Source organism: Canis lupus, chromosome 9, assembly GCF_003254725.2.
Source record: "Canis lupus dingo isolate Sandy chromosome 9, ASM325472v2, whole genome shotgun sequence".
NCBI classification, from domain to species: Eukaryota; Metazoa; Chordata; class Mammalia; order Carnivora; family Canidae; genus Canis; species Canis lupus.
In genome coordinates this window covers 33,158,742-33,174,602 of record NC_064251.1, presented here as the reverse complement: position 1 = coordinate 33,174,602, position 15,861 = coordinate 33,158,742, and the positions used below count along the sequence as shown (strand labels likewise).

Below are 15,861 nucleotides of genomic sequence, written 5' to 3'. Positions count from 1 at the left end.
GAATAATCCAGACAGGCAATCAGGACTGACAATATGGATTCTGTTTTAGTCAAGAAATTTGACCATATGTCTCTAGGTCAAGGAATCCAAGCCAGTTTGCCTCCACAACCACTTCAGAAAATCCAGACCCTTCCTGAAGATCATGTTTTGCTGATGAGAAGGAAGCAGGCCCTATAGTCAAAAGTTTAGGATTGAAGCTGATACCACTAATATCACATACTGAAAGAAATACCACTATTGGCACTAATTACCCTTAGGCAAGTGAAGGAAACTTTCCTGTAAGTATTCCAAAACAGATCTTTCTGGAAACTAAAAAGTTTAAGTAAAAAGGAGGGATCTCAGCAATTCCACTCCTTGGCATATATCCCAAAGAATTGAAAATGGGAGTTCAAAAAAAAAAAAAAAAAAGCAACAAAAAAACTTTGTACATTAATGTTTTAACTTTATTATTCACAATAGTCAAAATGTGAAAACAACCTAAATGTCCATAACAGATAATTAGATTTTAAAATGTGGTCTATACATACAATGGAATATTATTCAGCCATAAAAAATAACGAAGTACTGATATTTACTACAATGTGGATAGAGCTTGGCAACCTTATGCTAAGTGGGAAAAAAAAGCCAGATATAAAAGGTCACATATTATATGATTCTATTTACATGAAATATCCAGAGTAGGCACATCCATACAGACAGGAAGTGGATTTGTGGTTGCCAGGAGATGGGAGGAGGGGGGAATGGGGAGTGATTGCTTAATAATTATAGGGTTTCCTTTTAAGGTAATAAAAATGTTCTGGAACTAGATAGTGGTGATAGCTGTACAATTCTGTGAATGAACTAAATGCTGCTGAATTGTATACTGTGAAATAGTTAAAATGGTAAATTCTATGTTATATGTATTTTACCATAATAAAAAAAAGGGGTCTTGGCTAAAGAATCAGGGTATGATTGCCTCTCCAGATCACATCTTAAAAAATGCCTGTTTCGTAATTAAGTCCTTTGTCACATCCTACCTAAATTATCACAGTGACCTCCTACCTACTTTCCTCTCCCTGACATTACCTATCTCTACTTCATCTTCCACAAACTACAACATTGACATGAGCATGACTTTCTTTTGTTCAAAATCCTTCAACGGTTCCTAATCTACAGCAGAAAAACCACATTCCTTCACACAGCCTCCGAAGGCACATCGGATGGTGCATCGATCACTTGTTTCCCTGTGTATCCTTCACAGTGGGCGAGCCCTGAGCAGCAGGGACCACAACAGTCTCACACACTGTTGTGTCCTCAGCACAGGTCATGATCTCTGGGACACAGTAAGTATCCAGTGAATGTTTGTTGAATGAATTACTCAGGCTCCAGCCTACCTGTCTAGCGCCAGCTCCTGCTATCTCCTCAAACACCCTGTATTCTAGTCAAACCAAGTTCTCCACTAAAATCAGGCCAGTCTGTGCATATGAACCCTTGGACACGTTGGTGTCTCCATTGGGCATGCTTTCCACCCTGTCTGCCAATCTGGGCAAGCTCAGACTCACCCTTTAAGACTGTCCAAGTGTGCACATTCTTCTGTAGCCATCAATCACCCATTTCCGAGTGTTCCCATAGCACCTCATGCAGTGCTTTGTGGCAGAACTCAGCACATGTCCTGGGATCATTTATTTACATCACTGTCTCTCCCACGGGACCATGGGGACCGAGTAGCTCAACTCACGCCCCAGACCCCGCATGTGATGTTGGGGGAATAAACAAAAAAGTAACCAAATAATTTGTCCTGAAGGATCAACCTGGGGAATTTTTTTGTGCACAGGAGGAAACTATGTGAATTAAATTGAAGTTTGAGAGCATGTCACTGAATCTCTGAGTCATTCTATTTAGTTGGCTGTGGTGAAAGGAAAAAGGTAGAGAGGGAGTCAGAAATTGAAGCAAATGGGAAGGGTGGGAAACTGTAACGACATAATGGACATATCACCTTCACTGAGCACCTCTCCGCCTGAAGGACCCTGCCCTGTACTCACTGAACTGATCAGACAGTGAGTCTCCCCCATGTCTCTATGAAAGCCAGAGGCGCTGCCTGCTATGCTGGGCGCTCCAGCCCGTGCGCGGGGAGGCTCCCATCCAGCTGGAGGGACTGCAGACCCACGCCAAAATGAGATGTCCAGTTTCTTCCACCTCACTAGCCCTCTGTCCCTTCATCCCCTTTTGCCCCCTCATGGCAGCAGGAATATTCCATCATGACTCTTCCTAATAATGTTAGTTTTTTTCAGTTTGATTGAAATGTGCCGTGCGGCCTGTGCCCTGTTCAGTTCCTTGTGTCCACAGCCCTCTGGGTTAACAGGCCCTGCCTTCCCCAAGGAGCAGGACAGGGGCCCCCGGGAGAGTGTGGCTGTGCAGCAGGACTCTGGGAGAGTACTCTCCTTTCCTTTCCTCTTTCAGACCTCCTGTTGAACCCTGGACCTCAACAGTCAAGAGGGGAAGGGAAGGGAGAAATCTCAGAACAGATGGAGCCCCCAAAGCAGAAGGGAAAGGAACTGATGCTGTTCTGTGCATCTAAGTGACCTTACTTAATTCTGTCTTTCCTATGAGAAAGCATTATTCCTACTGACAGGTGAGGAAATGGAGATGAAGGACTTTCCCAAGATCCCCCCCTCTGGTTAGTTCTAGGGCCATTGTCCAACCAGATGTGTCCACTCCAATGTTTGGGCTGTCCCTTCCTCCCCACCCATCGTATTCACCTCTGGCTGTAGGAGCAGGTTACCCAGAGGCTGAGGGAAAGGACAGCAGCCACTGTGGGTGTCCAAAGGGGCGGGTGAGTGTAGGTCTGAGCAAGGCTCATGTCCAAGTCCAGAGGGTCCAGACTGGCCATGGGATTTTATGGTATTCCTCACCTCAGGCTACCTGCCATCCATCAGGCCTGGGTGTTGTGGGTTTATTTTGTTGTTGTTGTTGTTTGTTTGTTTAGAGAGAAAGACTATGAGTTGGGGTGGTGGCCAAAGGCAGGGGCAGAAAGAGAGGGAGAAAAAGAATCTATAGGAGGCTCCATGCTCAGGGAGGAGCCCGATGTGGGGCTCGATCCCACAACTCTGAGATCATGACCTGAGCCAAAATCAAGAGTCAGACACTTAACCGACTGAGCTGCCCAGGTGCCCCAGGCCTGGGTGTTATAGAGCTGGGAATCAAGGGTGTCACAAGAAGCCCCCAGAAGAGGAGACTGGCAAAGGCTAACCCCTCTCCCGTAATTGCAGGTCGACCAGAGCCAGGCTCCCATCCTGGAAATAGAGGCAGATTCCAATCTTCAGATGGTATGCTCCAGTGGAGGTGGGGGAAGGCCCCTTGGAGCCCAGACACATGGAAGAGAGACTGGGGCCCAGGAAGGGAGACTGAGCATGTCTGGGGTCCTTGCTCCCACTCCCCCTCTAACTTCAGTGAAGCTTCATGAAGCTCAGTGGTATCTGATAAGGACTGTTTCTCGTGTGCCCACTTACATGTTGGTGTCTCTGCTTTGCTGATGCTACAAACACACACACACGCTTTGCCTACAGGAATGTGGCGCTGGGGGATTACAATATAGTGCTCATCTGCACAAAGCCACTGATTGAATTTCCATATTCATTCACACAGCAGACGTTTTGGCGGCTACTATGGGCTAGGTACTGGGTATAAGCAGATAAAAATAAATAAATCCTTGACAGAGGGGAGGCCACAGTAGCCAAGAAGCAGATGCATATGTGAATAATTGTAGCACAAGGATCCATGACATTGAAGATGTGTCTGAGGTGGCCTAGGAGCAACGTGTTCCTTGAAGACAGGGCTAAGAAAACATCATGAGGAGGGACGCCTGGGTGGCTCAGTGGTTGAGCATCTGCCTTTGGCTCAGGGCGTGATCCCAAGGTGCTGGGATCGAGTCCCCCATCGGGTTCCCCACAGGGAGCCTGCTTCTCCCTCTGCCTTTGTCTCTGCTTCTCTCTGTGTGTCTCTCATGGATAAATAAATAAAATCTTAATTAAAAAAAGAAAAGAAAAGAAAACATCACAGAAGAGAGGGCATTTTCCTGGGCCTGTCAGGGATGACAGGAATTTGCCAGATGGAAAAGGACAGGAAACAGTTTGTAGGCAGAGCAAATGACAGAAGGAAAACAACAGAGGTGAGAAAGCGAGTGACACGTTTGGAGAACAACGGGAAGCCTGGCGAGTGGGATGTAGGGTGTGCTGGCCCTGGGGCAGAGCCTCAGCCAGCGCACAGAACAAAATCCCGAACGTGCTTGATGGTGCAGAAAGACGTAGAGCTAAGAACAGTGGCAAAGAAAGAAAATCATGTTTTCCTTTTTTTAAGTAGACTACACACCCTACGTGGGGCTTGAACTCACAACCCGAAGATCAAGTGTTGTGTGCTCTAACCGACCAAGCCGGCCAGGTGCCCCATAGAGAGAAAATGTTATCGCACCACAGTGGACCCCTCTGTCCTGAAAGGCCATCTCTGCGAGGTCCAGGTGGACATGAGGGAGCAGCATTGGTTCATGCCACCACCCGTGCTGAATTCATCTTTCTCCTTTGCGCTGCTCGTGTGAGGGTTCAAGAGTAAAACCAAAGGAAAGTGAGCTAACAGGGTCAGAGCAACTCTTCTTCCCAAGCCTTCAACTTGGGCTAACCTCTTTCTCTGGCCAGTGTAGAAGACGATACTGGTGCTCTACCCTTGGGGACATTTCTGAGGGGCAACCTACAGTCCCCTGTGGGGTCAGGCGGGAGCACCCCCCGCAGAGCCGGCTCTGCACTCCAGCCTTGCAGAGCCTCCTCCCCTGTCCTGGCCTACCTCGTCCTCTCCCTGTCTGACCCTCCTACTCTCCTAGATTCCTATCAGTCCCCCTGGGAGCACTTCTTTAAATAAATTACTTGCCCATACATCCTCATCTTAAGATCTGCTTCCTGGGAACCTGACCTAAGACATTTAGTCTCAGGAGCATGGGAGAGAAGGCTGCAGCTGTGGTTGGTGCCAGCCAGGGCCCCAGGAGGACTTTCCTGTAGTGTTGCCAGATTTAGCAAATAAAAGTTTAAATTTCAGGGACGCCTGGGTGGCTCAGTCGTTGAGCATCTGCCTTTGGCTCAGGTCATGATCCCGCATTGGGCTCCCTGGTGGGGGGGGTGGGGGGCTTGCTTCTCCCTCTATGTCTCTGCCTCTCTCTCTGTGTCTCTCATGAATAAATAAATAAAATCTTTAAAAAAAAAAGCTTAAATTTCAGAAGAACAGGATGCCCAGTTAATTTGAATTTCAGATAAACAACAAATAAGTTTTTAGGATAAGTATGCCCTGTGCAATATCTTCATTGTTTATCTGAAATTCAAATTTAACTGGGCATTCTATCTTTTATATGGTAATCTTAGAAAGGACCTTACATACTTTTGCCTTCATGGGCCTCTTCATTTATGGAAAATTAAAAAAAAATTTATTTATGCCTGCATGAATTTAAAGATGAATAAAATTCAGACTGGGTTCATTATCATATATTCATTATTATTTCTTTAAAATATTTTCAATTAGCAATAATCGCGCCTCGGATAAACCTCATTGGCTACGATACTGCCACTGCGCAAAGCTCTTTAAAATATTTTATTTAGGGATCCCTGGGTGGCGCAGCGGTTTAGCGCCTGCCTTTGGCCCAGGGCGCAATCCTGGAGACCCGGGATCGAATCCCACGTCGGGCTCCCGGTGCATGGAGCCTGCTTCTCCCTCTGCCTGTGTCTCTGCCTCTCTCTCTCTCTCTCTGTGACTATCATAAATAAATAAAAATTTAAAAATAAATAAAATAAAATATTTTATTTATTTGTTCATGAGAGACACAGAGAGAGATGCAGAGACACAGGCAGAGGGAGAAGCAGGCTCCCTGCGGGGACCGCAATGCAGGACTTGATTCCAGGACCCTGGGATCATGCCCTGAGCTGAAGGCAGATGCTCAAACACTGAGCCACCCAGGTGCCCCATTCATTATTATTATTATTTTTAAAAGATTTTATTTATTTATTCATGAGAGACATAGAGAGAGAGAGAGGCAGAGACACAGGCAGAGGGAGAAGCAGGCTCCACGCTGGGAGCCCGTTGTGGGACTCAATCCTGGGTCTCTAGGATCATGCCCTGGGCTGAAGGTGGAGCTAAACCGCTGAGCCACCAGGGCTGCCCCATTTTTATTATTATACTCATTTTTTTCCTACTTTAAAATAAATTAAAACATGTTATTCGGCCCCTAAAAGTATCATGGGCTCCAGGCACTATACATATGAGGCCTAATGGAAAAGTCATCCTGTTACCAGCTTAGGAAGAGTCTTGAGTGCCATGATTGGACTTCTCTTTATCAGCCATTGTTCAAATAAGAACTCTGTGATTAGACTGTGTTCCAGAAAGCTAGCCCTAGTTGAAAGTGTGAAGAAGAGACCAACGAATGGAATTTTTGGGTGGGGAGAAGATGGTCACCATGATTGAGGTGGGACACTATTAGGACCTCAACAAGAACAGCTGGCAAAGGGTTGCCTGGGTGAGTCAGTCGGTTAAGTGTCTGCCTTCAGCTCAGGTCATGATCTCAGGGTCCTAGGATTGAGGGCCACATTGGGCTCTGCTCAGCAAGGAGTCTGCTTCTCCCCCTCCCTCTCCCTCTGTGCTCTTGTTCTCTCTCAAATAAATAAATAAAGTCTTAAAAAAAAAAAAAAAAAAAAAGGACAGCTGGCAAGCTCATTAATTCAGGGATATATGCTATAATGCTCACCAGGTCTCCATCATGTAAACGTATGGCCTGGACACAGGTTGGGTGGTGCGATGGACTTATCAGAAGGGGTCAGAACCACTGTTGGGTCACCCATCTCTGCATGACAGCAGGCAGGGCATCATCATTCAAACAACTACAACTTAGGCCCCCATCAGGCAAACCACTGAGAGATGTTCCAAGCCAGAGCATGACTGAGCCATTACCTGTTTTTGTAAATAAAGCTTTATTGAACAGTCATGCCTGTTCAGTTCCATGTTGTTTATGGCTGCCTTTATGCAACATTGAGTAGTTGTGACAGACACCAAATGTCCCACAAAGCCTAATTATTTACCATGTGACCCTTTGCAGAAAAAGTTTCTGAAGACTGCTCCAGGCTGTGGTGGAGAATCCCATGGGATTCTGTGGAAAACTGATATTCCCTAGTATGTGAAAATTGAAAAGAAAGCCCTGCCCATAAGTCTTTGCCGGCTGCGCATAGTATAGGCTTGTGTCTCCTTCCCCATGCTCACCAATTGAAACAAAAACTCTACACATTATCTCCAAGCAGATGGAAATGGCTTATCTCCTCGGTTATTGAGGAAATACAGTGGAGAAACTTGTCCAGATGGTGTTTATAAATCCAAATAAGCAGCCCACCCCACAAAGAGCAGGATGTGTTCCTGGTGGGAGCCACGTGTGGTTAGGGAGAGGAGGAGAAAGATTTGGGGAGAAGGGGGAACGATGCTATCCAAAAATTTCTGCTTGCCCTTTTGCAATCATTTAAATAATCTGTGGTGCTCAATGGGTACCTTACCTGACCTAATTAAAAACCAGATTACTATTTTAACTGAGAAAAAGAGTACTTTCAACTGTTTTAGAAAGAAGAAAAGAATAAACATTATCAAGACCATCTCTTAGAAGATTAGGACAAAAAAAAAAAAAAAAAACAGGAGGAGAGGCTTCAAAGCTGTTTTTGTTTTCCCTGGCTTTGAAATACAGACAGTCCTAATAATTTTATCTTCCTCGAAATATAGCAAATAAAGTCTATTTACTACTCCTGGGCAATTCCATACATAAATTAAAAAAAAGAAAAACACAAAGCACTTTAAACGAACCCTCCTGTGAGCCTCAAATCCATCATTTCTCTTCCTGTGGCGAGGGCTTTATGCCACAGATCAATGCAATTCTAAAGTTTTGGAGGTGATTTTGTTTTTCATACCTTGCTATTTGATGAGTTTTCAGATGGCCATCTGAAGCACAGCTTACATGCTGTCCCTCACGGATCTCAGGGAGGCTTCAGATGAGCTGACATGGTGAGAGATGGTTAGCAGAGATAGAAATATATTTTATCTAGTTTCTTAAGTCAGCTTTTAAAGTTAGTTCAAACACACTACTTAGTGATTCATGAAAAATCTTTTTTTTTTTAACCCTGAGAATAATATTTCCACTTTTCATCCTCCCATTTAGGAGGAGAGCTGCTTTAAGAAGCATCATCTTCCCATAAGAAAAGGCTTTCTAGGCACAAATACGCCACAAAAAGCACATGGAAAGATAAGTTGACTCCCCTTGAAGCGTATTTTGAATGTCTTGGTTTTAAAAATGGGATAAGATATTCCATTATCCCTAATTAGAATTTTTTCAGACAGCCAGATAGAAAGTAAGTTATTCTGTGGCCATAAAAGTAATCTACTCTTGGCAGGACATGCATTTTAAAATAATTTTGTATATAATACATTCTATTTTTCTTTCAACAAATCATCTATCAAGCACCCTGTATGGGCCAGACTCTGTTGCCAAATTTAACAGTACAGAGATTAAAGATGTGGTCCTTGCCATTAAGTTGCTCACAGTCCAGCAGGGAAGATGGACACAGAAAAAAATAATTGCAACACAACACAGTGAGCATGTCCACAGACCTTCACCCTGAAGTTGCCTGTTTTACCAATGGCATGCATCAGGGACATTGATTGGTTGTCTGGGTGACTGATGGATACCCAAGCCTCATTCCTAAAAGGGACATTATCAATATGGCTAATCAAATGGTATAGCAAAAGAGCAAATGGACAGATTAAGCAGAACTTAGCTAAATCTCCTACTTTCTGCCAAAGAGGATAAATTTCTATCTCAACCCTTCCATGAAGAGTAGATACAGCACATGGATAGAGCTGTGATAGCTTCCTTTTCCAGACACAGATATTAGATAGTTGTCTTAACCTCACCACCACTACCTTTTACAAAAAAATCTCAGGGAGCCGATACCAAGGGAAAATATTATTGTTGCCTCGTATTTGGGAGTAGGGTAGGGGGAAGGAATAGGGGAGATGCTGACAGGGCTACCAGCCCCCAAAGCCCTGCAAGTGAAATAGTCACATGCACAGTTCAGACACGAACAAGTTCCCATGATCCCTAAGCATATCAGGATGTTTTTGGCTATAAGTAACGGAATATTCAATTAATGTGGCTTGAGCAAGAGGGTATATTTTTCACTACGTAACAATAAATCCAGAGGCACTGGCTCCAAACAAAGGGACAAGGGTGGTATTCAAAACACTGAACAGTCAATCTAGCCCAGGCAGTGGCGAATCAGAACCAAAGCCCGACCAGTCAGACAGCACAGCTACACACAAGCGCTGCTGCCTCAGTACGTCTGCTGAATTCTGTCCCTGGTTCCAGGTTGGCTCTACGACTCAATGATGTCAGGGCTTAGGTCAGCTTGAAAAGGTTCTCTTGGCCTTCCCTTTGTGGCGAGCAGCTGACCGCCATGCCTCAAACCATCACTTCGTCCTCTAACAATGAAGTCTAGAACCAGGAGGAAGGTATAAAGGTTTCTTTTGGCGCATCTCTCTTTTCATGAGGGAGAAATCTCTCCCAGAGGCCCTCAGCCGACCTCCTCTTAAGTACTCTTGGCCAGAAACTGGGTCACACGTCCATCCTTAGACCAATCACTAGCACAGGAGCAGGGCAGAGCCATGGTTGGCTTGGACCATCATCATTCAATCTCTGGGGCTGGGGAGAGTGTACCACCTTGCCAAAACACGTGGCTATTGCTACCTGTGCTAGAACCAAAGTAGGGTTCCCTTGGCAGGGGAGGAAGCACTGTGGTGGCTGGTGGCGAGCAGTAAGGAGCAGCTTTTAGGTGGGCAACCAGCAATATCTGCCGGATCGCCCTTTTGGTGAGAAGCAGCTTTCCATTTCTCCAATAGGATCTCCATAGGGTGGAAGTGGGGTGATCAGGGGGTCGGGCCACCCCACCAGAGCCACTCCTTTTCTCTCAGAGATGGAGGCATCATCAGCCTGTGCAGGTGGCCCTAGAGATCTAGGGTCATAATTCAAGACCAACTCATACGTAAAAGGTAAGTGATTGAGCTCTCTGATCTCACCGCGGATAGGCCACCACGGTTCACTACTGTCCTTGGTAGGTCACATCTGTGGCCTAGATTTACAAAGCTTGATTTATCACCCTTCAGCCACAAGGCTTAGGTTGTTCCTCCTCCCTCTTCCATGAGTACATGTCTTAGGAAGTCAGCAAGAACCCATCAAACTACAGAGCAGCCACACTGTGATCGTGTGTTTCTAAAAAACAATGCTTAGTGAGTTCAAATCTTGTTTCAAAAAGAAATATTCATGAAAAACAATGCCCTGATTTTATGGTCTCCCTTTCTGTAAACTGCAGGAAGCACTCAGGTAGGTACTGAGAGAAGGAACCATAGGCATGGTTCCTTTGGGACACCCTTTGGCTCTGCAATTGCTTGCTTAGGAAGACAGCCCCATTAAGGGTAGCACCGTGGTCTGATTCTTCTGTGGGTCTACTCCACACAGAGATGGCTTGGGTTCCAGGTCACACAGCATACCCGTGGCCTGGGTCAGCCATCTCACAAATACAGCCAATCCCTTTGTGTAGGCTGATTACAAATCTGTCCCTAATTCTCCATCAGCCTGCACCTATGCCATTGATGATGTGACTTTGTAGTTCCTCCAGTCAAGAGATGGAGTGGATTTCCCCAATCCCTGAATCCAGGCTGACCACATGACCTGCTTTGGCTGATGGAACATATAAGTGATGCTGAGCCAGTTCTTCAAAACCTTTCATACTTCTTCTCATTCTCTGGGAACTCTGCCACCACCCAGAGAACAAGCCCAGGCTGGCCTGCTGGATTCTGAGAGAGACTCATGACTCAGTCACCCCCATTGCTGGAGCCAAAAACTAGCCAATCACCTCACATAGGAATGAAGTCTTCCTAGACCAGCCAGTCTCCAGCCACCACATCAGCTCAGAAAAGAGCAAAAAAGCAGGAGCAGGGGATCCCTGGGTGGCTCAGTGGTTTAGCGCCTGCCTTCGGCCCAGGGCGTGATCCTGGAGTCCCGGGATCGAGTCCCACATCAGCCTCCCTACATGAAGCCTGCTTCTCCCTCTGCCTGTGTCTCTGCCTCTCTCTCTCTCTCTCTCTCTCTCTCTCTCTCTCTGTGTGTGTGTGTGTGTGTGTCTCATGAATAAATAAATAAAATCTTAAAAAAAAAAAAAAAGAGCGGGAGCAAGCCAAGCCATGATCGGCCTCAGGTAGGCCACACTAGAGAACCATAGTTTTTCTATAGACCTGCAAGGAATAATTAATGCTATTGTTTTGGAGTGGTTATACGATAGTTGTTCACTCATACTCCATCAGCTACAGAGGTGACTCGAGCCTCTTCTCCATCCATCCTCACTTTGGGAGAAAGTTTTTTAAATACCAGAGAGGAGGGCTCCTGGGTGGCTCAGTGGTTGAGCATCTGCCTTTAGCTTAGGTCATGATCCCGAGGTCCTGAGATGGAGTCTCGCATCAGGCTCCCCACAGGGAGCCTGCTTCTCCCTCTGCCTATGTCTCTGACTCTCTCATGAATAAATAAATAAAATCTAAAAAAAAAAAATCATGATCCAAGTCCAATCCACCTTATGATGGCTCACCCAGCCTGGGGCATCTACCTCTCTCATGGGTACGCTAGTAACAGTCCCTTCTCCACTATGCAGATGGAAACCCAAACCCTCCAATGGATTTATCACCTCTGGTGTTTCAACACCGTTCTTGGTGCACCCCTATTTCACCCTTTCCAGCCCACCAGGTTTTTCTCCCCCACCCCCATCACCTCACTCCTATGCCTAGGCTGGGGGATGGTGATCTCTGACTTGTACAGCTCAGGATGGGCATGAAGGTCAGAAAGAGCCTTGATCAGAAAACTGCATAATCCCTGGAGAGGAGCAGGAGGCAATAAATAAGCTTTGGAGAAGCAGAGCTTTTGAATGTGCTTTGGTTCAAACCAACTTTTTTTCATCATTATGCCCCAAATTATAGCCCAGAGATCCAGAAATCCACTTACGTAAAAACTCAGGTAGGGAAAATGTCAAGGTTAAAAACAAACGATCTCGTCTATGGAAATGTTGATGCTTCCCCCCCCCTCCCCCCCCCGCTCCCGCCTGCCCCCCTTTCCTCCCTCCCCCATCAAACTGAAACTTGCACAGTGTTCTTGCTCACGTTCAGCATCAACTTCAAGGAGCTCCTTTCTTCTCTCTCCTGCATTTCATTCCCACCTCCCGCTTCCCCCCCTGAGGTCCATGAGGGGGGCCTGAATGGTCAGGTTTATGCCACAGTGAGGTTTTTGGATGATTTTTTTCCCCTCGTGAAAGGCGCCCTTGACCAAGTTCTGCTCTCTCCCAGGGCGATGGCTGGGGACTGCCTGAGTTTCCTGGAGGAGGCAGCCATTCTGCCAAACTGAGAAGTGTGAAGCGGGAGAGGCAGGGAGCCCCGGGCTCCTGGATAATGGGGACCCTGTTCTGCTCACTACATGCCCCTGAGATCCGGGTCTAGCGGGAAGCCTAGAATTACTGTACAAAGGTGAGCCTGAGGATAACCTCCCCCTAGACTCAGACAACAGATTATTCAGGTCTCTGATTCAGAGAGTACTTGGTGCTTGAACTAAAAGTTCATTTTCATGCCCAGTTTGGCGATGGGAGTCGGGCATCAACCGTTCAGTTTTTGGTCTTTTCTTTTAAAAAAGCATGGAAAATCTGGGGGTTGGAGGATCCTTATCTCGTGAGAAGTCAATAAGATTGCAAGGGTAACCATCAGAAACTTGGGGAGCCATGTGTCACTCCAGCAAAACATGGCACTGGATGAGAAACCCCCCCCGCAGGAGCCACACAGTTCCTCATGCATTTTGCTTATGATGCCAGGGAAGCTGCTCCTGTCTCATGAGGCAGCTTCTTGCAGCAAAATGAGCAAGAGATTGAGTCCCAGGTTTGAAACCTGGCTCTGCTCCCCTGACTGGCTGTGCGGTTCTGGGGAAGGTGACCTGACCTCTCTAAGTCCCCATCATCACTTTCTCGGGAAACGGTGTCAATTATTAAGTCCAGGGTGGTGATTACATATTAGATGGTCTGATGCCTTGCTGAGTGAGATCAATTTTAGGCACAAACACCAGTAGCTAGGATTATGTTTGAGGATTGCATTCCACTGAATAGACTGGGTTATGTGAGTTAGCAAGTGATGCCAAAATCTCAGGGGCTTGCAAGATTTAGTTCTTGCTTAAACAACTGGTCCATTGTGGGTGGGGGCTGAGGCTCTGCTCTATGTGCACTTCACCTTGGGATCTGGACTGTGAGAGTGCCTCCTACCAGGGCATCGCTGGGCTCATGGCAGAGGAAAAGAGAGATGGTGGGATGTCAGAGTGGCTCTCAGAGCTTCTCTTAGGGGTGGCACAGGTCCTTTCTGCCATGTCTTCATTGGCCAAAACTAGGCATGTGACCGAGCCTGTCCTCAATATAATGGGAATATTTTATCTGCCCACAGGGGTAGAGAGGAAATGTTTGAACAGTATAATCCATCATTGCTGCCTGTTACAGAAAATCCCAAATCCCGGAGGCAGATATGGAGGCTGTTTTTTTCTTGTAAAATAAACCCCAAAATAGGTGGTCTTGGCTACACATGGAAGCTCCTCAGTCACCGGGGACCCATACCATCTATATTTGTGTTCTGTTGTCCTTAGTTGGCCTGCTATTGTCAAATAATAGTAGAGAGATGTGTACTGTTTTAGAAATGGAGGGAAAGGGAAGGTCCCCCTGTTTAACTGCATTTAGGGAAGTGCAATAGGACTCCTTAGCTGAGCAAGTGGGCAACAGAATAAACGGGAACCTGACCCAACTAGTCAAAGTCAGAGAATAGGAAAAGAGGAAACACAATGTGAAAATATGATCAATGTAAAATGGAAACAGTAAAAGCACACCCAAGGACTTTGGCACTGAATGGGTCCAGGGCGAAGAGGATGGAGGAAGAGCTGTCGTGCTCAGAAGAGACCTGTACCACGAGCTCCATTCACCTCCATTGTCACAGGTAGTGAGATCCAGGAGCCACTTCACCTTCATACTTTCCGAGGTCTCTAGTGGGTTCATTTGTTGTCTTGTCAGTCTCGTTCATGTATTTTTCACAGTTGGGGCTGAGAGGGATGCACTCTGGGTTTTATACATCTTTTGTCTTGTGCTCCTCCTGTCTTCTCAAGGTGCATATCAGCTTTTGGCTAACATTGATGCCTGTCTCTGTTTTGCTTGATGCAAATACCCCTTGTTCTGCTTGGTCTCCCCAAGACGACCCAAGGACTCAGACCACCCATCCAGCTCCAGCCCAACCTCTTGCCATCACATGTAGACAGCAGCATGGGAATCCTTGACCCTCAGGGGCCTGGCTCTCTCGGGGGCCCTCCTCACCCCACCTCGCTGAGGCTGCTCACCTGCCACTCACTCGGCCCTCATGTAGAAAGTCCTCTTGCACTTCTTCCAAAGCCCAGAGCTTCGCCACCTCCCCAGGCCATCCTGGTTTGGGAATGCAGATGGACAGGGATTGGGCATGGTGGCGGGGGGTGGGGGGCAGCAACCTTGTTCAGTTGCCATGTCTGCAAGACAGTTTTAAACAGGCAAATGCTTCATCTCTTCAGGGTGCAACATAGAGTCAGGGCCCAGATGTCTTATGGCTTCCACGAAGAGATGAATCGGTAACTGTTCTTCTTTCTTGAGGCAGCTTACTAAGAAACCAAATTGCCACCCCAAGGCTGGGCAGGCCAGCTCCCTAGACACGAGCCCCAAGCCTGGGTCTTCAAGCTCAGGCTATGGGTGTTCCTTTCCCTTTTTTGGAAAGTATGACCAGTAAGGGTGATTTAATGGCTCACCAGGAGAGTTCCAGCTCAATCTGGAGAGTAGGATTCCCCTGGGTGGGGACTTTTGTGGCCCTCAGCCTCCAGTGACAGTGTATGAAGGAGTTTAATGTCCTAGGGGATCGAGGCAGAAACTGGAAACACCTTTTTAAATGGCCTGACACGTGGCTCTGCACAGTCCTGATGGGGCACACACGTGATCAACAAGGAAGAGGATCCTTCTGGTTTCAGTCCTCACACATAGGCCTGTTTTATTTCCGGAAGGATTATGCAGGCAGCCCTGTCCTGTGGTGTTGACTTTCAGTGCCATGATCACTGACATAGAAAAACTGAAAGTATCCTACAGATGCGATGCCACTCCAACTACATGTCGACTATGGGTCATACTTTAAATGGCAGCTCTGTAAGTCATGGTGAAATGTTCCTTAGAAGCTCAGTGCTAACGCAGTTAAACATCATCATTATGGAACTATAGGTTCAAATCTCAATATACTCCCCTTCCCACCATATAATATCATTAGAGCACATTTTTGCTGGAACCAATCCTCAGATATTATGCCTTTATCCTAACCCAAAGTCTCTGCTCGCCTAGAAATGTCACAAGGCAGGAGGGCTCCACATGCTTCCTGCTAATCTTCTTTCAGATAAGCAGTTGATTGCCCCTAGATCCCCTGCTTCTCTGCCTCCTATCAGAAAGAAGCCCTGTATTCCCTCGCTCTGAACCTTTTCCAGAAAACAAGGCTGGAACTCCCTGGCAAAGGAAAGATGAACTCTGCAGGAGGATGCGTACAGCAGAGTGCAGGCACCTGTTGCAGGGTGGATGCCGTGGAGGTGAAGTGGGCTGTGTGTGAGGTCTCTGTGTTGCATAACTACTCACACACATAGTGGTTTAGAATTAACACACAATTAGCTCATGGTGCCCATAGGCCAAGAGTCCAAGCATGGACAGCTAT

The 15,861-nt window shown here is 46.6% G+C and overlaps 1 pseudogene; it reads right to left on the bottom strand.

Annotated features, from left to right (window-relative positions):
• Window positions 1-5,440: 5,440 nt before the first annotated feature.
• On the bottom strand, window positions 5,441-5,595 carry LOC112655710 (U4 spliceosomal RNA; annotated as a pseudogene).
• Between the last annotated feature and the right edge of the window lie 10,266 nt (window positions 5,596-15,861).